General features: G+C 35.0%; 1 protein-coding gene across 8 annotated transcripts in view; it reads right to left on the reverse strand.

Moving 5' to 3' along the window:
- Nucleotides 1-25,019, reverse strand: part of LOC114340913 (protein retinal degeneration B) — a 181,227-nt gene that overhangs the window by 128,033 nt on the left and 28,175 nt on the right. Inside the window, exon 1 of one of the 8 annotated variants that reach the window (XM_050658305.1) lies at nt 4,543-4,754. The exons of the other annotated variants lie outside the window; for them this stretch is intronic. The gene's annotated coding sequence lies outside the window, so the exon portion shown is untranslated. Of the gene's footprint in view, nt 1-4,542; nt 4,755-25,019 lie in introns of those variants that run through there. 8 annotated transcript variants of the gene reach the window in all.

Genomic DNA, 25,019 nt, shown 5'->3' on the forward strand with positions numbered 1-25,019 from the left:
TTTTTTATCTGAGCCGCATCGAGAACTAGCGAAAAACTTTCAATAAAAAAGTTGTAAGCTTTAAAAAGTTCTGTCTGAAAAAAATTTTGTTTTTAAATTTTTGGCGGGAAATTTCAATTTTAGAACGATTTTAAAATTTTAAATGAGTATAAAAAAATAACTAAGACATTAGTTTTCACGACAAAAATATATAACTTGTATTTTTGCATAATGTTTCACCCTGAATTTTTTCAAATTTTTAAAATTGGTGAAACGCACCTTTAAAAATAAAAAACCGCATTTTTTCCGTTTTTTTTTCGTTTTTTGATACAATTTTATACATATTTTTCAAAAAAGGTAACACCGTTACTGGAGTAGGTAAAAAACTGAAAAATAATTGGGGTTCGCCTAATAAAAATTTTTTGTAACGCCATCCATTTTCAAGATACAAGGCGTTGAAGAAAACAAAATTTTACACATTTTTTACGATTTTGCCGAAACTACTGGCAACATTGTAATAAAACTTAGCGAGATTTAAGAGGTAGTTATTGTGCATGTTTTGACATACAATTAAGGATTTGATATTCATCATTGGCGCGCTTAGGGGTAATGTTCTGAACTTTCAAAAAAAAAGATAGTACGCCACTGACATATTTCAAATTAACAATCATTTTTGAATGCCTCGTTCAATTTTCGATAAAAAAACTATCTTCTCATTTTTTCATACGAGGCGCCGTTTTGCTGCAAAAAATAAAATATCTTAACGCTTCCAAAGTATTCGAATTACTTTTTATAATGGATGTACGAGTTTATGTAGATGTAGAAACTACATACTAGAAAATCGAATACTTTGTAAGGGTTAAGATGTTTTATTTTTTGAATAAAAATGGCGCGTCGTATGAAAAAATAGGAAGATATATTTTTTGTCACAAATTGAACGAGGAATTCAAAAACGATTGTTAATTTGAAATATGTCAGTGGCGTACTATCTTTTTTCTTTAAAAAGTTTAGACCATTACCCCTATGCACGCCAATGATAAATATAAAATTCTTAATTGTATGTCAAAAAATGCACAACAACTACCTCTTAAAACTCGCCAAATTGTATTACAATGTTACCAGTAGTTTCGGCAAAATCGTAAAAAATGTGTAAAATTTTGTTTTCTTCAACGCCCTGTATCTTGAAAATGGATTTCATTACATAAATTTTTATTGAGCAAACCCCAATTATTTTTTAGTTTTTTACCTATTCTAGTGACGGTGTTACCTTTTTTGAAAAATATGTATAAAATTGTATCAAAACACGAAAAAAAAAACCGAAAAAATGCGATTTTCGGTGCGTTTCACCAATTTTAAAAATTTGAAAAAATTCAGAGTGAAATATTATGCAAAAATACACGTTATATATTTTTTTCGTGAAAACGAATGTCTTAGTTATTTTTTTATACTCATTTAAAATTTTAAAATCGTTCTAAAATTTAAATTGCCCGCCAAAAATTAAAAAAAAAAATTTCGTACAGAACTTTTTAAAGCCTACAAGTTTTTTATTTAAAGTTTTTCGCTAGTTCTCGATGCGGCTGAGATAAAAAATAAAAACATAAAAACCCTAATTAGGCTCTAGGTGGGTCACATGACCACCTAGGGGGCTAAAAATTTCAGAAAGTTAGTTTCACTATATATGCTAAACGTTGACCTATATGGAATTCGAATCGACTTGGGGGCACTTTTCATCATCTTACCCGGCTAGGCCCTTTACTATTTTATTTGGGAATAAGCCACAATTTAAGTTTGAAATTAGATTTATTTGACATTTGGACTTCCACTTCGGAAATCCTTATCAAAATACAAAATATTAATAAATGAAACAAATTTTGTTTTTACTAAGTACTCAATTAAATTTTTTTTCTAATTTAAGTTTATCTGACTCATTCATATTGACAATTCAGACATATATTATACCTACATTTTAAAGTAGAAGACTTTAAAATGTTATTGACAATAGTTATGAGTTGCGTTCCTGGGACGACTTTATTGAAAGATAGTTCATTCGATTACATAAAATCACCTTTAACTTCAGAATATCCGCCAGAAAAATCATAGCATGTGATTTTTCTTTAAAAAGACAACCACATGCAATGGTGACAATAAAATTCTCGTATTGTGATCCACGACTTTATCACATCGTGGAGTTTATAATAAATGGTCAAAATGGCCTTAGTCGACGTTAATACATAATTACAAGCGATTTTAAAAGAGCAACTTCTATTACATTGTAGTTATTACATTTTTGTTTTCTCATATATTTACTTTTCATTCTCTCCTTCATAATATCTTGTTTCGTTGTAGTTCGTGTTTTATACACTTTCTTTTATAGAGCCCCAGAAAAAGTCTAGCTTTTTAACTCTGGAGATAGTGAAGGTCACCTTCTAGCTTCTCCCACATCCTAGTGAATTTTAATCCACTAAATAATTGAGATTAACTGGAGCATCGTGATGTAGTATCCACATTTCCTGACGTATGTTCAACGTTACTGCTTCCAATAATTCCAGCAACTCGTTGTCCAGAAAATGTAGATATTTTTTTCTTTAAAGGTTTGAACTTGAATTTAGGTACTTCGTAATTTCAAAAATTATATTTTTTACTTATCTTTTTGAGCCTTAAAAGCCTCGCTTTTAGCTTCACCTTTCGTTCTTTTTTCAGTTTTGAATTGTTCACAACTCGAAAACGATCAACTTAAGAGAAAAATTAAACAGACCTTTTTTGTTTAGAATGATCCAAAAAATCTAAAATAATATCTGCCCAGGCAGAAAAAACTTTTTTAAATTTAGAAAAGAAGTAATTTTTTAATTATTATTAATTTACTATAATCAGAAAAAAAAACGTAGATCGGGCACCGATCACTTTTTATCATTTTCAACTAAAACTTTTCGTTTATAAATTCGCAAAGTCTGTGCGTTAGTGCGTTGCCGCGTTGCTTCTAAATCCAAATCTGAAAACGGCATTTCGATACTACCTCTAACCGTCTTCGAGATAATCGACTTCAAAGTCTAAAATGTGACGTCACAATCCTTTTATTTTCTGCCGACACACTAAACGTCGGCTGAAATCGTTGCTAGTAAGTGGGCTAGTTTTTTAATCTAAATTTGTTAAGCAAATCACAGGTTAATTAAGTATTAATAAAATATCTATGACATTTGATAGTGAATTTAATTATTATATAAAATAAATAAGATGTTCAAAAAAACAATTTGAGTATATTTTGAAAGCAATAATTCATTAACAACTTAAAAAGGTTTATACGAGTATACGGTCTCCCCTAATGGGAGTGCCTATTGATAAATGGACTGTTTCATTTGTTATGAAATGAAAATTGTTATTATAGTCGGTTCGCTAAACTCAGACACAACTGGCTAGTGATTTTAGTAGGTAAGTTTTTTGTTTTTTGACAATGTTGCAAAAATTGCCAAAATTACTAATTATTTAGTAATTTCTTTGCCAAATTCGCAAAATTACTGACTAAAATCACTAGCCAGTTGTGTCTGAGTTTAGCGAACCGACTATATGAAATGTTGTTTGGAATAAAAAAAATGGTCTAATATGTGCAATTCCATCCTAATGGAAAAAATATTTGAAGATTTTTCTCAAATTATGGATACCAACAACATTTTCATTTATAAGTCTTTTATTTTTAATTTGACGAAGAAAAGTTATTCTTTATAAAAAGCTCTTCACGGTCTAAGATTTATGATGCAACCATCATATTTATATCAAATTTTATTAATTTATACGAGGTATATAAAAAATATGAATTTCGATCAAGAGTAAAGTACCTTTATAGTTCACAACATTTAAATTAGAATGATATAATTGCACATTAAAACAGAATTTTTAATTCTAAACAACTTTTTATAATAGGAATTTTCCATATTATGAATTAAAATACGTAAATAAACAAAGTTTTCGTTATGATAATGTTCGCATTTTCAGCTTGTTAACATACTAAATTACATATTATCCAACAATTTTTATCCAATAAACAAATCGTTCGCGATCGACCTTATATAAAAAAAATATCGGTTCCTCTACTATTATGATTGATAGGAAACAGTGCATAAAATTCATAAAATCATCAACGACATTATTGTAAACACTATAAAAATCTAATAAAACCAGAAAGAAAGTAAACACAGGATGTAGGTTGGTTTATCCAGCAGGCAGGTAAGGAAACAAACAAGATCCAGGAAGGCGTGGAGTATGAAGAATAACAAATGAAAAATATTGTTGACGTATGTGTATTAAAATAAATTGTAATATGTATTTATATAGGCATTAGATGTAAATATAATATGTAAAATGTAATACATTTTTTATTTATCATTTGACTATTTTAAACATGCATTTATCTTTCTTTTGTGTTTAAATATTTGCAATGCATGGTAGAGGAAGTATCTGATGTAGTAAATACAGAAAATATGTGTGAAGATGTTTGTACTAAGAAATAAGTTTTATCAAAAGCTAATGATGATGCAGCTACAACATCTATGTATATCTAATTGTTCTCACTTTAGATATTTACATCCGCATAAACGGATAGAAAACCCGTTGGATGGTACACAACGTGTCGTCCCCCAAAAATTCACTGGTGTATATCATCCATAACACATTAGAAAAAAGTCTGGTCAAGGTTGTGCATCCAAGTCCAAGTGTACGCAACAAAACTAGCAGAGCGAGCTGCTGGATTCACCCGTACGGACACGACGTCGACGACGCTCAGCGTCGCTGGTCGGATCTGATGTGGGTTATTCGGAAAATACGAAAAGTCCGCGAGGAAAAGCTCCGACAGCCGAAGTTCTATTGATCGAGGAAAGCGTACTACGGTGTAGAGAATCCCAACTCATCAAAATACGTTTCATATACACCCAAATCGTATACAGCCACTTCATCGAAAGCCCCAACTCATCAACTGGACATTTAATTCAGTTAAATTGTATTTTTGACTAGGAAAGTTTTGAGGTAGTTCTGTTTTCTTTCATTTTATATGTATTTTGGGGTGCTGAGTCCGAATATGAGGTTTGCGGACAAAATTTCGTGACACAACATTGAAAAAATCGCGAAAAAAGCGAACAATTTCTGCTTTTTCCCGGTTTTTTGCTTGAATCTCTAAAACTATTAACTTTTAGTAAATATGTAGTCCGTTAACAGAAATTAAAGTACTTGAAATTCTCTACAAATACCACTAGTTTTTTGTTTCAGACGAGCCGTTCGGTCTGAATTGCGAGTTGAAAATTGGCAATTTTCAGCGGTCTCTGCAAAGCCCACTTTTTAGGCGGGAGAAATGTTAAAAACTTATTCGTCTATTAAAAAAGAAGAAGGAAGAGTTATTAGGGAAACGAGTCAACATTAAGTTTGGAAAAAAGACAAAGCTTTTTACTGAATTATTTATATGAGGTTTTTTTATTGAAAGTGCTACGGACGGCGTGGCGCACATCACCGCGTAAAACAACTAGTAGTCATACTCTGTTTGCCATATGCAGCCATCTTTACCTCCAGGACATGCACAGTTTGAAAACTACAATGCCATGTGCCGAATGTGAGCGTTTTATCACCCTAGAATTCTTCAGTGTTCGTAGGAGTGAGAAACTATGGTGTTGAATTTGCGTAGGAAGCGTAAGAAAAGAGTGCTGCCTCTTGCGATCATGAACAGCTCTATTCAAATATAAAACAGGGGGCTGTAATTGTCAATCCAATCACACTTTTTTAACGAATGACTCTTGCTCGTTTTGATGAGCATGGGACGAGAAAGGAACAAAATCCAGCTTGTACAAGGCTTTTACACCGACTGATGTCCTCGACGAGGATTTTTTGTTACACCTGGGGCCTGATTCTAATTCATTTCGAGGTCGCAATTTATAGCAATTCTTATTCATTTCGATATTAGTTACAACTGGGGATATTAACGTTATCATTTTGACACTGCTCAAAATTCGGGTTGGCCCTCCAGTTTATTGGATTTATTGGTTACGCAACCACCGCAACATTTGTTGATAGTCTGGGAAAATTATCGAAAAAGTGCCATTTTTGGGAAAAGTATACCAGCTATTTTATTGCTAAAATTGAATCTTGTTAGTTATGTATGTAATAATATATTAGTAATATTGGGTATGACAAGTCCGCAGAAAGTGTGTTATTTTATTTATAAACAAATTAGCACTCCTAAATCTTCTTTTTTTTAATTAGTGCTCTGTAACTCCCAAGATTTTTCCTTTAAACCAAAAACACTCAAATAAAAATTCACCGTAATTTAGTTCTGCACAAAATTATGTTTTTTCCCATTTCCTTCAACAAAAATTTTACTCGGAAAATCCGAGTTTTCCCAAAAAAATCTGCAATTCTTAATTAAAATTTTAGGGAAGTAATTATTTATGAATAATTAAATAAATTGATGACATGAAAGATTTTTTATAGTAGATTATACAATGAGGAGGCCGGCGACAATATAACCAATAGTTTAGCAATAATTAAAATGTTAATTAAAAAATTTCGGTCGAAATAATAACCAGAAAGATTATGATGCACCAGAATAACTATGATTTTCATATAAAAAAGCAGTGTACCTATTCAACGTACTTTACAGAATTGAGATTGGACTATTTGAGCGGTCTCAGGAATGTTATAAAGAAACAATTTTTTGGTTTATAACAAATAGTACCCCTCAGAAAATATTAGATTAAATTAAATTAAGTTAACGCTGTTGAAAAGGAGGAGGAGGAGTTAACGTACTGCGAGGAGTGGTTCCAGGTACCTATAACCAGTCAAATTTTACCGGCATTTGCGACAGAGTTATAAACAACAGGATTTCAATCTTTGAACCATTACCTTTTTATTCGGGTCCTCTTTGTACATACAAATGTTCATATCTTCAAGACACTCATAACAAAAATGATTTGTCACCAAGTTATTTAATTATTGATAAATAATTACTTCCCTAAAATTTTAGTTGAAAATTAAAGATTTTGTTTGGAAAACCCGAATTTTTCGAGGAAAATTTCCGCCGAAGGAAATCGGAAAAAAACATCTATGTGCAGAATTAAATTACAGTGAATTTTTATGTGAGTGTTTTTGGTTTAACGTTAAAATCTTCTGAGTTACAGAGCAATAATTGAAAAAAAATTAGGAGCGCTAATTTGTTTATAAACCAAATAGCACACTTTCTGAGGACTTCGCAAAGCTATATTACTAATACATATATTAAATCTTAAGATTTAATTCCAGTATGCCCAGCAATAAAATAGCTGGTACATAATTTTCCTTGTTTTATACTAATTTTCCCAGATTACTACCTTACATCTTTCATTGTGTTGATAATTTACGTATATTTATAATAATTGAGAATTTACGTGTAAATTCTCAATTATTATATTTCTAATTTAATACTATTCTATCTAATTCCTCCAAAACCAGTAAATTTCCATAAAACCCAGCCATATTAATACCTTTTGCTTTAGTTTTCCTTGCAAGAAACAAACAAAACACATCTCCTAAACTAAATTCGCTAACCTAATTGGCTCGCTTTCGGCCATTCATTCATGTCCGTGTCACAATAATTTCGACTCGAAATTATAATTTCAACCACTTTTGAGGAGTCGAAATTAATTGCGACCTATCGAAATTTAGTGACGTCCTTTAGTTAGTTCAACTGAAATCCACAAGGATCGCATAGTCGCATTCAACGTCGCCATATTGATTGCGACCTGTTTTGAGTCGAAATTTGAATTAGAATCAGGGCCCGGGTCAAATGGCGACACGGTCAGACATATGCAGAAATTTGCTGCAGTTATGTATCAAGATCAAGAACATAGAATGAGTGAGAAGAGCAAAAAGAGTACAATCTGCTGCGATATCATTCACAGAAATTATGATGCCCAATGTCTCGCAGGATAGTTTTCTTGCAAACCCTCCGAACAAGAGTCGTTTGATATATATATGGAGAAACTTCATGATGCAAAAATTGATTCAAAGCAAGCTGTGGAGGATGCTAATACCCTAATTATCACAACAGCTCTTGATATGGCACCGTCAAATGAACATGTGACACTGGCGGGGGAAGATATCGACGTTCTGGTTATTTTGATTTGCCTGTGTAGCCCTAATACAAAAAATGTATTTGTTTCTGAAACCAGGAAAAGGAAGGTTTCGCAAAATTTCTACAAGCCTCATCTGGCTGCTGAGAAAATCCTAATGGACATATATTATTCCTATATGCGGTCAATGTTTGTGATACTAGATACTTCTGCAATGTTTAATCAGGGGAAACTTGATTACCCCTTTACTTCTCAGCCTCTATATTGATGACATTCCTGAAACCGAATCTCGGAAGTTTGGATATGCTGACGACTGGACCCTTGCTACAAGCCACCAATCTTTAAGCGCGCACCACACTCTCGGCGAAGTTACTTCGCCAAAGTTGACCGAAGTCCGAAGTATCTCATTACACACTCGTTCTACTTCGCGAGGAACACATTCAAGCGGTGCGCTACCGATTTTGATCTCTTTGACTCGGACGCGCGACACCGACAGAGAACGGAAGTAGAACGAAGCGAGGCAAAGTTGCAAGAAGTGGCTGTCTACACTCTCGTACTTGCTTAACTTCGATCAACTTCGTCGAGAGTGTAGACGACGTTTTATAAACTACAGAAATCACTCTCACGAATGACTTATCCATCCTCAGCGAATACCTTAAGAAACGGAGACTACAACCAAGTACTACAAAAACTGAAGTATCAGCTTTTCATCTCAACTAGTCCTGTCGCCAGTGGGGGTACAACGACCTCCTTAATTCAGATGGACTTACCCAAGTTTTTTTATGTATTTTGACCCGCAGAATACGAATTTTTTTGGGTAACAGTCGATCTGGATGTCGATAAGATTGTTATAAACAAAGAACTTGAGGAATCACATAACAGCGATTTTTCGCAAAACAAAACATTTTTTGTATTTTTTGGGTTATTCTAAGCAAAAAATGTTTTTACAAGTTTTTTCGTAGGATGCATAGTTTTCGACATAAACGCGGTTGAACTTTCAAAAAATCGAAAAATTGCAATTTTTGAACCCGAATAACTTTTGATTGAAAAGTCAAGTCAAATTCTATCGGTTTTGATTACTTTCATTGCTAAAAATAAATTTTTTTTATTGTTAAATAAAGCTATAAACACATAGTGATTGTATGATGTTTTCAATGCATTTCTCATTTGAAATCGAACGAGTAGGCGCGCATACAGACAATTTCTACGTAGATTACGTACATTAAAACGCATGCATTGGACACGGGAAACACTATGTGTTTATGGCTTTGTTTAACAAATAAAAACTTAATTTTTAGCAATGCAAATAATCAAAACCGATAGAATTTGACTTGAACTTATTATTGACTTGAAAAGTTATTCGGGTTAAAAAATTGCACTTTTTCGATTTTTTGAAAGTTCAACGGCGTTTATCTCGAAAACTATGCATCCTACGAAAAAACTTGTAAGACGATTTTTTGCTGAGAATTACCCAAAAAATACAAACAAATGTTTTGTTTTGCGAAAAATCGCTGTTATGTAATTCCTCAAGTTCTTTGTTTATAACAATCTTATCGACATCCGGATCAACTGTTACCCAAAAAATTCGTGTTCTACTGGGCAAAATATATAAAAAACTTGGGTAAGTCCATCTGAATTAAGGAGGCCGTTGTATCCCCCCTGGCGACAGGACTAAACAACAAGCTGGCACAAAGAGAATTGCTAGTGTATTTTAATAACAAGCTGTTGAAACACAATAAATACCCGAAATACCTTGGGGTTACTCTAGACAGAACGCTCACATTCAGAGAACACCTGACGAAAACAGCAGCAAAATTAAAAACACGCAACAATATAATACAGAAACTCTGCGGCACTACATGGGGCACTACATCAACTTTAAGATCCTCTGCTCTTGGCCTGATATATCCGGTGGCAGAATACTGTGCACCAGGGTGGCTAAATAGCAGGCATACCCACCTGGTCGACACTCAACTAAACCGTGCTATGCGTATGATAACAGGCACAATTAAGCCCACCCCTACAATGTGGCTACCTACCCTTAGTAATATATCACCACCCAATCTACGCCGCGAACATGCATTGGTTAAAGAATATAACAAAATAATGGACAGTCGCCAGCTTCTAGTCCACAACGACATCCCCGATATTTTTGGAAACCGTCTCCGATCCAGGTTAACCCCTCTACAATCTGCTCAAGCGCTGCAGCAATCCAACTTTGACTTAAATACACGATGGAGAGAATATTGGGAAAGTAAGACAGATCCGCGTTACCATAGTCTACCGGACATCATAGAAAAACCTGGAGAATTTGAACGTCCCCGTAAGATTTGGGCATCCCTTAATCGAATTCGAACAAACTGTGGAAGATGCGCCGACTCCCTCTACAGATGGGGTAAACTTCTCTCGCCTTCTTGTGACTGCGGCGCTGCAAGACAGACGGTCTGTCACATTGTTCAGGACTGCCCACGTAGAGCATACACAGGCGACCCTATAGACTTTGTAGTGGCAACCGAAGGGTCAATCAAATATATAAAAAAACTGGACATCTGTTTGTGATGCATTGTATAATCTGCATCTAAATGTATATATTTTGTGATGTACTTAAGCCATACGCTAAATAAAAATCAAAAAAATAAATAAGGAAAACAGAAATTTCTTAAAGTCCTGAAGAAGAATACAGACTTACAACCAACCGTTGAGGCTTTCAAAGACTCTAATGTGCATCAATATGAGATTGCCACAGCAGGAAACATGTTTCTCATGGCTCTATATGAAAAAAAGAGACCAGTTTGAACGATTTGAGATACAGACAATACGTATGTTCATCCTTGCAATCCTCATCTCTCCTTTAGAACTGACACCACCTCTTTTATTTTCCAGAACAAGCAGAATATGCATCGGGACACAGCGCCACCCGTGAGGCCGCTGGACACGAATAATGCATTGAATACGCTATACGAGGTAACTGGTAAGTGGTAATTAAAAAAAAAACAGTTCAAAAGAAGTGTAGGAAGGAGAAAAATCGCATGGTTGCGTAACTTGAGGGAATGGTACTGATGCACACCAATCGAACTATTCAGAGCAGCAGCATCTAAGATCAGAATAGCCATGATGATTGCCAACCTCCGTCGCGGAGATGGCACGTAAAGAAGAAGAACGTACTCATGTATATGAATAGGGTCGTATACGAATTGGTACGTATGCGTTTTGGGTGTATGGGAGTTGGGATTCGATGAGTTGGGTAGGACTCCGGCGTAGAAAATTATTCAAAAGCTGCTGGGGATATTGTGCGATAACCTGTGAAACCTCCTTTATGTCGGCACTTGCCAGTAATTGACTGTAATTTGAAGGTTCTCACGTATATGATGGAGTGTAACAGGTATCAATACAATATTTGCACATGCCAGTAAATTCAGTTATTGTTTCGCAGGTAAGCTACAAGGAGGTGTTCTCGAGCCTTGTTCGATAGGAGCAAATACGTATTTGTTGGATGCATGGACTGTTTAAGAGAAATTTTTTATTTTAATTCAAATAAACAGATACACTCAACAAGTGTGTCCGCAACTAGTTTTCGTGTAACCGGAAAGCAAAATTTTCAACAGCAATTGTGGAATTTTAACGGAAGTTTACCAGTTCGAGAAAAATAGTATTTTCACTTTTATTGTTTCCACAACATATGGCGCTTACGTATTTTGGTCCATTTCTTACTGAGAAACTCATAATCGATATATTTGAAGAGCGTCTTTATGCGCTAATACACAACAACTTACTTATGGTAAGAACAGAACAAGTGGGTCGCGGTGGAGGTGGAGGTCGCGGCCGATGTGGACATCCATGTAAAACAAACACATTGTAGTGAATGGAAGAGAACAGAGCAGGTAAGTCGCGGTGGAGGTTTAGCGCCATGCCATTCATGAGGTTTACATCGATGCTTTTTAAAATAAAAATAGTTTGTTTTACATGGATGTCTAATGTGCAGCCTACAAGGATGCTTCCCTGTGTTTGTACTGAGTTGATACTTTTCATATAATCCCTTTTTTGTATTCAGTTTATTTTTGAATTTCTAATGTAATTAAATTCAGTAAATTTTTGAAATATGAAGGAGGATCTGATTATTTACAGCTGACATTTCATCACTATCATCACTTGACTGACACAACATCGCAAAAGCTCAAAGTCTTTTTGTCATTCAAATTTCATTAAACTACTTCACTTGATAGTGATTCTAGCTCGACTGACAGCGCAGGTGACCTCCTTGCTATGTGCTGTGGACATCAAGGTCGAATCCAGGACTGATTTTCGGGAGGGGCCATAAACTTTTTTTGGTGAGGAGTACCAGCAGTAAGGGGGGTAATTTTTAAAAATTAGGGTTACAATGGTGAGTTTTAAGTCACTTTTCACACACTTTGAGAAGTGCCTTAAAACTCACCATTCCTGCCTTAGTACCGATTCCTACACATTTCTTCGGATCCAAGTGCAGTTCTTTCAACAAGTTTAATACTATTTTTTCCAATGCTTCTCCTGCCAGGCCTTGTTCTTTCCCTCTTTCTTGATTTTCACTAATTATTGTTAGGTTCTCATAAGCGTCAATGAATTTGACAAAGTCTTCACGAATGTTGTTATTATGTATGTATCCCAAATTTAGAGAAAGCTATTCCACGTGGGATACGTCAGTCGTTTCGTCAAATATTATTTGTTCAATTATTTCTTCATCACATGTTATTAATTGATTTTTACTGCTGCTACTAATGCATGTTGCTCAGGAAGATGCTGTGGATAGGTGTTATTTAATAGTCTTATCTCCTGATGCGATTTTAAACCTTAACACTGTGGTGCTAAGGCAAAACCCGATATGTCAAAAAACGTGATTTTGCAGCAGATGAGTTTAAAAGTTCGCGGTGTTGTTGTAATAGTGGACATATCGGAAACAATTTTATTATCTACTGGTTACATGGATGCACTTAGCAATATAGGGTTTTGTCATCGCTCAATGTGTACATATTGGTATTAAAAACGAAAAATCGATAATTTTTGACATATCGGGTTTTGCCTTAGTAACACAGCAATTCCCCTCATTCCTAGGTCCAGCATCTTCGTCCAGAAGCATAAGGCCATCATCACGATGGTCTCTTAGAGGAATATTTTGTCGACCTAAGAACACCATAGACACTGCTATTGGTCGTAGTCTTTATTATTTTTTGTTTTTCTTTAGACCTCTGAAAGTCTATCTTGTTAATGACTGACTTTTGAGTGTTGCGATAAGTTTTTAGAAAATCCAGCTCAACCTGAACGCACTCCTTGTGGTATGATGATTATTCATGGGTTTATATGACTCCGTCTGTGCTCATGAGTTTGGCGAAAGATGTTAAAGGTTTCGTGACAAGGCTTTGGGCTGTCATCCCGTTATTGTGACCATATTTTTCATTAGAAAAATGAAACGCAATATTTGTAAAACAATTCCTTTTGACTGTGCGAAAATACCAACCAACTCCTTTGTTCTAAGTGCTAGTGACCCAAGTAACGCTTCACTTCTTTTTTATTCTTTGTGTGTATAGAATATGGAAATTTATACGATTTTGATGGTTGTCAAGATCGTTCTAACAATTGGCACTCTGTAAAATTATCAACATTTTGATTTATAAAAAACCCAAAAGTCATTCTCGAATTCCCGTTACTTCTTTTTTTCAAGTCTAGTCCAGAAAACGTATTTATCCTCTGTTTTGTACATATATATGTGTTTGAAATTAAAAACATTTGAACTGCAAATATTTAAATTTATATTATTCTAAATTCTTGGAGGGGGCCATGGCCCCCTACCTGGATCCGCCCTTGGTCGACATCGACCGCGACTTAACTAGTGGCATCCACCGCGACCTACACCTCCACCTCGACCCACTTGTTCTGTTCTTACCTTTAAGGTACGATTCCGAACAAGACCGCAAACCGAAAACTGCAAACCGCAGCGACAGGCCTACTGGTTCATATGGTTTCTTATGAGCTGTATGTCCAGTAGAGCGGCACTGTCGCCGACTGTCGCAGAACGTCGCCACCGCAGACCGCAGTACTGCACCAGAACCAGTAGTGTCGCCGACCGAAAAGCGACAGCACGTACTTTTGCTGTTTCCAAATGAGTTTTTCACAACTTCATTGGCTATTAGCTGATTTTTAATGAGTATTGAATATTTTCCTTTAAATTGTCTATTTTTAAATAGAGCTCTAGTCGACTTTATTTTTTTATAATGTAAAATCAAAAAATCATTGTGATCTTCCATCAAAAGATATAAAATTAACTCATTCTCGTTTAGTATGTCTGACATCTTACTTACACGACCTTTAATACTATACTATAGTCCATCTAGAAAGTACCGGAATTTTATATTTTTCCTAATTTTAATAGATTTCCTTTTTGTAACATTTTAAGACAAAAGTAATGCATCAAGTAGGTTGTGCCGATAGTAGGTTATGTACAAAACCGCATGACAACACCATCTGTCAAATATTGTTTGAAAACAGACTTAAAATTTGTGAAATAATGTCGCAAGTAGAAAAAAGAAAAGTGGTGGAATATTTGTATAGAAAGGGTGTCCGAAACGTTAAAAAATTAGTGCAATTGACTGAACTCGGAAAAAGTGCAGTGTATGAGACTATAAAGAGGATAAAAAATGGCGTAGATATGAGACATAGACCAGTTTCGGGTAGACCGCGTAAGATTCGCGGAAACAATTTAAATGCTTTAGTGGCTTTTGGACTACAAAATCCGCGCCCAGTGTTTCGAAAATTAGGCTCGTACCGAAAGGGACTCTAAAATATGCAGTCTCATTCCGTCTATTCGTCTAGGAAAAAATCCAACGAAAGTTGATTCCTGTACTTGTACTCAAAATATGAGTAAAATGAAAAAATAAAAAACAGTTTATGTTTCAATTCGGTCCAGAGGTGATGCATCATCCCCATACGTACATTTCTGCCTCTCCACACGTCCTCAGCGGAACCCTGAAGAGGACTAAATCCTAAACGGGGACAATCATTGAACGCATTTCTACATAGCATTATATCTATACACGCAAATCAAACAATGATAGTAGTAGTCCTCAGTGGAGCTACATGAGAACACCTTTGAATCGAAAAGCAAGCAAGCAATTTGATTCAACCCGACCTGTGGGAATGTCCACCCTCTCGAAAGAGTACATTCGGGTGTAACAATTCATTGGGGCGAGGTGTTTTGACCCGAGTGTAAACAGGGATCACCCCACCTCGCTCCAATGCCCCAGGCCATCCCTTTCCCCCCCATAGCACGCTGATGCGCGATGAGGGCACAACTATCGTAGCCAAATGCTCTTCACAATGGAATCCTGGGTAATAAGATTCCATGTGGTACCCTAATCGAATGCAAAAATCTTAGGCTCAGCGTGATGCGCTGTATGCCTTTATCGTCTTACTTACTTAACCGCGGTACTAAAATTGCTTGCTTGGGCCCAAGTCATCGTGCTGAGCCCTATTGGGCTCTGCCCAATGACTTGTTGCTCGAGTTTTTATGTGATTTTTTTTTGTTTTTATTATATTTTTTTGGGGGCTTACGCCTTTTTATTTTTTATATATATTTTTTTGGGGGCCTGCGCCCTTCTATAATTTTCTATAATTGTCTTACCTTGAAGGTGATCGTGGTGTTGGATCTTCGTGTGTAACGCTATCTTCGGCACTTGTTTTTGAGCTACGAACTAACTACTATCACTTTTCACTTTTGTTCACTTTATTCCACTATTTGCTGTTTCGGTCTTCTGTGCTTCCATCGGTGGAACTCATCATACCTTAGCATCTCTCGCAGTATGTGACTTGGGTGGTGCTCCAGTTCCGCGAATTTGACCCTTGCCTTGTCTGTCATGATTTCGGTGACTCTCACCTGTTGGAGTTCTCTGAACAGGAATCTTTCTGCTACGTATCTTGGGACTCTGGCGGCTTCTCTCAAGCTGCTGTTGTGGACCGCTTGAATCTTCGTTTTGTGGGTGTTACATGCTTGTCCCCATGCGAGAGATGCGTATGTTAATACCGGTAGTATAACTCTGTTTATCAATCTTAACCTTGTTTTTAGTCTTAGTTTGCTTTTTCTGCCTGTAAGTCCTCTTAGTGTTGCTTTCGCTATGTTGGCCTTATGGACTGTGGCTTCTACATGTTTTTGGAAGGTTAATCCTTTGTCCATGATGACTCCTAGGTATTTAGCTTCGTTTTTCCACTCGATGGGGGTGTTCTGTACCGTCAGCTGTTCCTCTGGTTGTTGTCTTCCTTTTTTGTATAGAACCGCTTGTATTGAATCGAAACGAAACCAAGCCGCCTATTTAACCAGAACTATGAAAATAGTTCTGCGTATCGGACGCTCGGGAGCGAAATCTATTAAAGAGGAGTGGGAAGTCCCAGATCTAAAGAATAAATCTGACAATTCTCGTGGGACCACTTTCTGGTAACACGCAGTTTGGTTTCGTTTCGATTCAAAGGTGTTCATGTAGCTCCACTAAAGACGTCTGGAGACACAGAAACGTACGTATAGGGATGGTGCATCACCTCTGGACCGAATTGAAACATAAGCTGTTTTTTAATTGTTTATGTATGTTTGCATGTGAGCGATTGCTGGGGGTTGTCTGTCAGCGTGAAAGCTTGTAAGTTATGTATAAAAAACGAGCAAAATGAAAAACATGGTTTGATGGAATCCAAACAAGAGGCAGATCAGAGAGAGATCCACGACCAGAAGACAGCCAACGCTACATGTCACTAAATAAATGTTTCTACTGACTACGCGATAAAATATTTTATCTACTATATGTCATATTATGTATAAGTTTTTAGTTTGTGAAAACTGTCATTATAGATAGCAGTGCGTGAAGGGTTTAAAGTGTGCGTGAAGTAACAATGTATTTTAAATGGGATTTACTTTTTCGCCATTAAACTTTTCGCTACGTTTTGGAATACAGTGGAACCCCGATAAGTCGGCCCCCGGTAACCCGGAACTCCGGCTAACCCGGACCGATTTTTATCAGAAAAAACATTTCAACAATAAAAATATATTGCTGTTACAAAATCTCGTGAACCTAATTCATTCATTTGGTGACGTCAATATACGAACGAAACGATTGAATCCGACATTACTGAAAATATCAGGGTGCAGATGGGACCCTGTCGCGCAATTCGCAGCAAATAAAATAGTCGGATGTTTTTGGCTTCATTTTATTTCGGTTATACATACGCATTTTCAAGGTTCACGAGATTATTCCAACTCTATGTAATATAATATTTGAGAGATAATGGGTATTTGTGTAATTTGAACTACATATACCATAGTAAAAATGACTCATGGCACACCACATTCATTGTCGTATTATCGAAAACAACAGGCACCTGTAGTATCCTTTATTTATTTGAAACTGTCTTAGCATTGTTTAGAAAAGACTATTAAAATTCGTTTTTTTAACAATGGTCTTAGTCATCACTGTTATTAAATAACATAACATCAGAGACGGTATTGTGTATAGTAAAGTCGTATTGTTCGCTTCCGTGCTGTAATCGTTCGTAAATCTATTCAGATTTTGTGTTATAAGGGCAACAAAACGTAAAAATGTTGTAGTGACAATGGAAAAGAAACTAGAAGCATTAAGTGGAATTGATAAAGGTGAATCTTGCAGCATTATATGGTGTCGGTACATCTACAGTATCGGATTGGAAGAAAAATATAACTAAAATCGAAGAATTTTTTTTCAAAATGATAACAAAAGACAGTTTGGACAATCGGTGCAAAGCTAATAAAGCTAAGAATGAGACTCTTGACGACGCTTTGTATGTGTGGTTTTGTATGGAATGCGAACGTGGTTTACCAGTGTCTGTGTGACAATTATAACGAAGTTTATCTGTAAGCATACCATATTTTATTAATTTTTACCATTTTCTCCGGCTAACCCGGATTTTCGATAACCCGGATCGGCCGCGGTCCCGATTAATCCGAGTTAACGGGGTTCCACTGTATATAGGGTGTTTCTAAATAAGTTAGACAAACTTTAAGGGGCAATTCTACATGAAAAATAGTGACAGTTTGCTTGATAGACATATGTTCGCAAATGCTTCGTTTCCGAGATACGGGGTGTTAAAATTTTTCTTTCAAACTGCCAATTTGTTTATTGATCCAAGACCGGTCAAGCTTTCAATGGGATTTTTGGCACACTTTCATATAATCAAATATCCTTAACTTTCGCGTTGTCATGGTGATGACAATATGAGCAATGACTTACAACAAAATTTTTGACAGTTTTGTGGTTTGAAAGTAGTTAGGATTTTTAAATGTCAAAATTCTAAAAATTGTAGAATAGAAATGAATTCCAGTGACGAAGAGTTACTAGGTTTTTTATTTGTTTATCGCAGATAAAATATTGTATGAAACCGTGCGTGAAGTACTTTTTGCGAACTTACGCGATGCGAACTTACGCGATGAACTCTAAACATCGCGTGCGTTCGCAAAAAGCATACTTCACGAACTGTTTCATAAATAACTATTGTGGAACTGCATTTAAAACAAGCTGTACTTAAAAAAATAATCATATCTGTTGATAATTACTTGTATAATAATTAATATTCATCAATAAATTATTATCTAGTCTATACATCATTAAAAAAATAAAATTACATTATTAACGGGTATGACTAACTTTCGATTTTTTTAAAAGTTAATACATGCAAGTTGCCTATTAATCATAAATGCAATTATAAATGTTTTGACTTGTCGACTTGCAGTTTAACAATCGTTCTCAAAACACAAATCTTCGAAAAATAAACAAATTATTGTTTTGGTAGGGGAGCCCAAGCGGGGATTTTTGCAGTTACTCGAGCGCATCAGATTATCACATGGGGAGAAACCTTGAACCCTGAAAATGTACCTCTACCATATATTATATTGGCTGTTAATACACGGGAGTTCATTAAGGGGGGTCCGAAAAAAAATCTATCCTTAGAAAAAATTGAAATTGTTAGATTAAGATATGGTAAGTTAAGTGCATGCAAAATAGTGTATATTTAAAAAATCTGACGATTTGAGCGGGGCGTAAGGAAATGGGCGAGTCACAAAGTTTTACAAAAAAAACGAATATTTCGCGAAATGAGCGTTAGATCGAAAAACTAAAAAATACCTTTTCAATATTTTTCAAAAATCTATCGAATAGTACCACGACTCCCCACGGAGAGGGGTAATACGGGGTAATAACGGAAATATAAACTCCGCGATATTTGGCGAAATGAACATCAGATCGAAAAATTGAAAAATACACGTATTCAATATTTTTGAAAAATCTATCGAATGACACCAAACACGACCCCCACGGAGGTGGGGTGGGGGTTACTTACAATCTTAAATAGGAGCCCCCATTTTTTATTGCAGATTTGGATTCCTTGCGTAAAAATAAGTAACTTTTATTCTAGACATTTTTTCGAATTATAGATAGATGGCGTTATAATATATAAAAAATGATTGTTGGAAATAGAAAATTAAATTAAAAAATGGAAAGTCTCCACTAAAATGAAAAACTTAACTTTTCTGGTTTTAGGACCTAATCTTCACAACCCAATAGGTCCATATAACGCTCGAGTAACTACAAATTTAGCATACTTTCCTCCCCTACTATTAGTTGTCTCTATTAATATTGGAAATTTTCAACACCTCTTCTGTTTTGATTTTCCATATCGGACAGTTTTTTACTTCAATATAATATATTCCTTCTAAATTCTAAAGTATCATTAATGTTGACTTCGGCTCTCTTATTATACGGCTTCCAAATATTTGCTTTTGAAAACAATGGGGCTTGGATGTTTTCTCGTTTTCCTACATTTTGTAGGTTGGCGTTTTCCCAATTGCATAAACGTAAACAAATTTTTTAGAACTGCATAACATGCAATAACTTTATTAATTTAGTAAGCATTAAAAGTAATTTATGTTGAGTTTATTTAGTCGTTATTTAAAATATGTTTTCTTTTATAAGACCTATTTTAAAATTCGGGTGATCTGTGGAATAAGATATTCTTTATAAGAAAGCTTTTGATTAAGTTGTACGCATTACAGAATTTGTCAGTTTGTTAATAGAACGGAAATATATCAATAAATAGCATGGTGATTAATATTCTACCTTAGTAAATAGGAAAATACTGGTTTGTTAAGCCTGACAGTAAATTAGGAGATTTTTCGATAACTGTTTATCTGTGTTATATCTGATTTTTAAAGTAAACTGGAAAAATTAATGCACTAGTTTATAATAATTAAGTTCTTCTTTTGGTGTAGATTTGACTCAGTTTTGCCCCCAGTAAATTGTCGTCCATCAGGGCATTCCAGTGAAACCGGAAATAAAGTAGTAAAAAAATATAGCATTAAATATACGCAAAGTTTCATGAATATCGGTATTTTCGTTTCAAAGATATTTACTTGGTTCTATACTTTGTCTTAACCCTGTATACTTATAGGTTACACAATGCAAGGAGTAGATACAAAGAAACAATAATCTACCAGATTGCATGTTACATATTATACACTCACCGGCACAAAAGTCCGCCACTAAAAATTTTTATTAAGTTTGACAACCTATAACTTTATTATTTGTACTCCGATTTTCAATATTCTTGCTTCAGTTTGTAGGTACATACATGTATTGATATCTGTAGCTGGCGGGAATAAGTGGATAAGTACAAAAAAGTAAACTTTCCAGTATGGGCATATTAGTGTTTAAACATGTCTCCAAAATCAGGTTTTTCCTTAAATGCTGTTGTTACACGGTTAAAACAATAAAAATACGGTAACTTAAAATAATATTAAACGTTTGTTAAGATATAAATTATTTTAAGGGTAGTTTCATGACTTACCTACTTATGTATGCACACTTGATACAAAATACAATGAGATGTCTTGTTATTCACGAGCATGGTTAGAGGTTTTGCAACGAAAAAATAAAGTAATTAAACAATTTAAATGTTTATTAAACGCTACAAACATATGAAGAATCCTACTCTACGTCTGCGTCTGGATCAATTTCTGTTAGGTCTGGATCTACAGATGTCAAATCGTTTGTAACCAAGTTTACGTAAAAATTGTGAAACACATCATCTATCAGCGGCAAGAGTTTAAAGAGGTCATTCTTTTTTTCCTTACTGATTGGTACAACTCCTTCATTGACACATGGCAGGACTGCGGGAGTAGATTGTTTTCCTCTTCTTCGTATATTTACTATTTGAAATCCTTCATCGCTGTTTAGAGAGTGTTTATATTTCAGAGTTCCGAGTTGTTGTGTATATTGTAACCACTGCGTTGGCTGCCAAAGGAATCTATCGCCAACCTCATTAGTTTTTTTAAGCACGAAAGGTCCTTTACCTTTACCTAGACTACTGAAATCAAAAACATGTTCTCTCTTCATAACCACTACGTCAAATGGGTTTTTTCTTTTGCATGATCTCACGAGTTGATACCAATCATTTGGGTGATTGATTGTCGTAGCTGTTTTTTTCTTTGCTCTTTCAATTACGGCATGATCAGAATCACACTCCATGTGTGTATGACCACTAACTAAGAATTTATGGTTAATTTCCTCCAAATTCGGACACTGCTTCATGACGTAAGTAAACATAAAAGCTACGTGGCTATTTTTATTTTGTCCTCCGCATGTGTCCGAGTGAAAAGTAACTTTTTCAATATCGGACGGCAAACTACAAATGTGTCGGTAAATGCAAGAAGCAATTTGATTTCCTCCTCTACCGGATACAGATTCATCCCACATATAACATTTCGCTTCATCAGTAGCTAAATCATGTACTGTGAGGTTGAATGTCCACAACTGTCTGGAATAAAATGCTTTATTGGTTGTTAGATAAGGAGTGGGCAAACATTGTTGAAGATCAAAAGCATAAGTTTTATTTAAGTTATTAGTTTTTGACACAGATTTGTCACTTTTTTTTGCCATGTATGCCTGTTCCACAAGTATGTGATGAGCATCCCTCTCCTTAGTCACTAGAACTTTGGCATCGTCATCTGCTACATTTAATTTCATTTGCAACAAATCACACTTGTAACAAGTGTCTTGTTTGGGTTTCTTAAAAGCCAAGTTCAAGTCATGAAAAGTTTTACTATTACTGCACTACTGTACTATTTATTTAGCAATACCAAAGTTAGGCTAAGAACGTTGTTGTTCACTGCTTACTTTTCCACCGTAATGCCGACTATAACAATGGAACTCTAGTTACATACTTATTCACGGACAAATTCAGTGTGGTATTTTTAATGTAACTATAGTGTAGGAAACAAAGGTTGAACCTTGCAAAATGGACACAAGTCCGGTTTTATTTTTTTTCTGGTATATCAAGGGGTGCTTATTATAAGACTAACTTTTTCTGAAAAAATTTCGCCCCGGAACCTCCCTTTTCACCCCTTTGAAGGGGGTAATTTGTGGTTTTTGCGGAACGTAGCCCTTCCTGTAACTTTTACAAAAAATTTCTTTTATAGAAATATGAAGAGGACTATATTTTCTACGATTTATTTCCAACACCATCTCTCTATCATCCACAGTTTAGCGGGGGTGGCGCCCTAAAGTTGACAAGTTTTTAAAAAAGATGTTTTTAAAAAAAATATAGTTTTCCCTAACTGTAACGAAAATTAAGAAGAAATCCTGCGGCAATTATTCACAAATAATTGACTGATTTTTTGGTATAGGTTTTACTTAAGGATAATTGCCCTTTTTTTAATTACAGGGTGTTACATTTTAAAAAACCTCTTTTTATACCATCTGAACCGTTTATGCTAGAGTAAAAAGACTTTCAGCGATTACCCATGTACTGGTGCTATTTACAAATTTGTATAATGCACCCCCATTTTTTCCCCGGAACCACCCCAGAAAAAAGAAGAATTAATAAATAAATTGATTTTCTTGGAATCCTTCACACACAATGCCCTTTATTAATATGCTTCATACATCATTTTGTGGACGTTATTATTACCCATGCATGGACACCAAAAGCAATTTCCTAGTGCAACCCCTTAAGCAAAAAAAATAAATAAAGTGGGGGGTTGAAAATTTTTTTTTGTTTTTTGCTTTTTGATCCATATGGTCATATGCTTCATCAATAGTGCTTTTCAAAAATATATATGGTTATTGCAACATCTCTGCGAAAACCACCCCTATCCTTGAAAATGTACTGCAGAAACTACCCCTATCCCTTGGCGAGCATGTTTTTACGATTTTCTCATTACCTATGTATTATTTTTAAACAAAACTTATACAAGGTTAAAGACCACTATTTACTCTAAAAATTATGTTTTATTCATTTTTTCGTATAAGCAACGGTTACGGCACAGTGGCGCCGTAAACCTCATATATGCTTTGGCTGGCTCCAGTTTTTGTTTTTTTTCGTCATCTGTTTGTTCTATTGATAAAGTACTTATGCAAAATAAAACAACACAGTGTAACCTACAAATTATGACTTATGCACATTTTACATTCTTTGCTCCCCAAAGCCACAGTGGTGGCCCAAAATAAATTTTTGCATATTTTCGCCACCTACATGCATTTTATTGCATTAATGCTCCCTTAACAGCACAATATTTACCCTTAGGTGGTCGCTACGCAGTGGCGGATCCAGGGAGGGGTGATGGGGGTGAACACCTCCCCCCCTCTCAAACCAAGTCATATTATATTCAAAGATTATAAAAATATTCATTTATTTTTATAGAAATTTAACCAATTGGCACCCCCCTCTTAACGATGCTGGATCCGCCACTGTCGCTAAAGCATAAAAAGTCATTCTTATAAAAATAATATTAATATTATATAAGTATTTCTATAAAAATAAATTAATATTTTTATAATCTTCAAATATAATATCACTTGGTTTGAGAGGGGTGGGGGTGATCGCCCCCATCACCCCTCCCTGGATCCGCCACTGCTTAGCGACCACTTAGGGGTGAATATTGTGCTATTAAGGTAGCATTAACGCAATAAAATGCGTGTAGGTGGCGAAAATATGAAAAAATTTATTTTGGGCCACCACTGTAGCTTTGGGGAGCAAAGAATGTAAAATGTGCATAGGTCATGATTTGTAGGTTACACTGTGTTGTTTTATTTTACATAAGTACTTTATCAATAAAACAAACAGATGACGAAAAAATAAACAAAAACTGGAGCCCGTCAAAGCATATATGAGGTTTACGGCGCCACTGTGCCGTAACGGTTGCTTAAACGAAAAAAATGAATAGGACCTAATTTTTAGAGTAAATAGTGATCTTTAACCTTGTATAAGTTTTGTTTAAAAAAAATGAATAGGTAATGAGAAAATCGTAAAAACATGCTGGATAAGGTATAGGGGTAGTTTCTGCAGTATATTTTCAAGGATAGGGGTGGTTTGCGCAGGGATGTTGCAATAATTATATATATTTTTGAAAAGCACTATTGATGAAGCATACGCCCATATGGATCAAAAAGCAAAAAACAAAAAAAAAATTTAACCCCCCATTTTATTTATTGTTTTTGGCTACAAGGGTTGCACTAGGAAATCGCGTTTAGTGTCCATGCATGGGTAATAATAACTTGCACAAAATGATATATGAAGCATATTAATGAAGGGCATTGTGTGTGAAGAATTCCAAGAAAATCACTTTATTTATTAATTCTTCTTCTTTTTTGGGTGGTTCCGGGGAAAAAATGGGGGTGCATTATACAAATTTATAAATAACACCAGTACATGGGTAATCGCTGAAAGTCTTTTTACTCTAGCATAAACGGTTCAGATGGTATAAAAAGGGGTTTTTTAAAATGTAACACCCTGTAATTAAAAAAAGGGCAATTACCCTTAAGTGAAACCTATACGAAAAAATCAATCATATATTTGTGAATAATCTCCGTAGCATTTCTTTTTAATTTCCGTTACAGTTAGCGAAAAATATATTTTTTCTAAAAACAT

This window comes from Diabrotica virgifera, chromosome 8 (genome assembly GCF_917563875.1).
Source record: "Diabrotica virgifera virgifera chromosome 8, PGI_DIABVI_V3a".
In the NCBI taxonomy this organism is placed as follows: Eukaryota; Metazoa; Arthropoda; class Insecta; order Coleoptera; family Chrysomelidae; genus Diabrotica; species Diabrotica virgifera.